The sequence below is a fragment of the Limulus polyphemus genome, unplaced genomic scaffold, assembly GCF_000517525.1.
Source record: "Limulus polyphemus unplaced genomic scaffold, Limulus_polyphemus-2.1.2 Scaffold7936, whole genome shotgun sequence".
Lineage (NCBI taxonomy): Eukaryota > Metazoa > Arthropoda > Merostomata > Xiphosura > Limulidae > Limulus > Limulus polyphemus.
The window spans coordinates 23,930-24,656 of record NW_013673546.1 but is presented as its reverse complement, the minus strand read 5'-3'; positions in this window follow the sequence as shown (position 1 = coordinate 24,656).

The following is a 727-nucleotide window of genomic DNA, read 5'->3' as shown; positions in this document are numbered from 1 at the left end:
ATAGATTGGATGATGTATAACTTGTGTGGTGTGTACATCATTTTAAAGTGTTGTCATCTTTTTGTTGTTTTTCTTTCATTTTCAGAAAACATGTGGTCCTGAAATGTGATTTCTTTTCTTCGATGCCACACCTAAAAGGTAAGTTCACATTCTTTTTAAAAGTCTCAAAACTTCGTGACATTTTACAGTTGTGCTTGGAGGTTTAAAGAGGATTCATGAGGGATATTTATAAATCACTGTGCATGTTTTTACAGGTGTACCGTCTTGTTGTCCCTTTCTTCAATTACTTATGGCCATTTTAATTTGTGGTTGACAGCTGTTTCAACATTTGTTCAATAAATTACTTTGAGTATTAATATGCACACTAGAGAAATTATTCAGGCCAAAAATGTTTCTGTAATTGGCATATTTATGATTTACTGCCCTTGGCTCTGCAAATTTTCCATCTTCCCCTGGATACGTCGTCATCATCAAATCTTCGCTAGCATTTAGAAGAATAAGGCTTCATTTGACTTTGATATGGAGTTTCATTATCTGTTTATCTGTATTGTTTTATATTGTTGTTAGTTTTTTACACACTACATTGTTGTTTTGTTCCTGACATATCACATTGTTGTTTTTAGTTCCTGACATACTACAGCATTGTTGTTCTTTGTTCCTGACATGCTACAGCATTGTTGTTTTTAGTTCCTGACATGCTACAGCATTGTTGTTTTTAGTTCCTGAC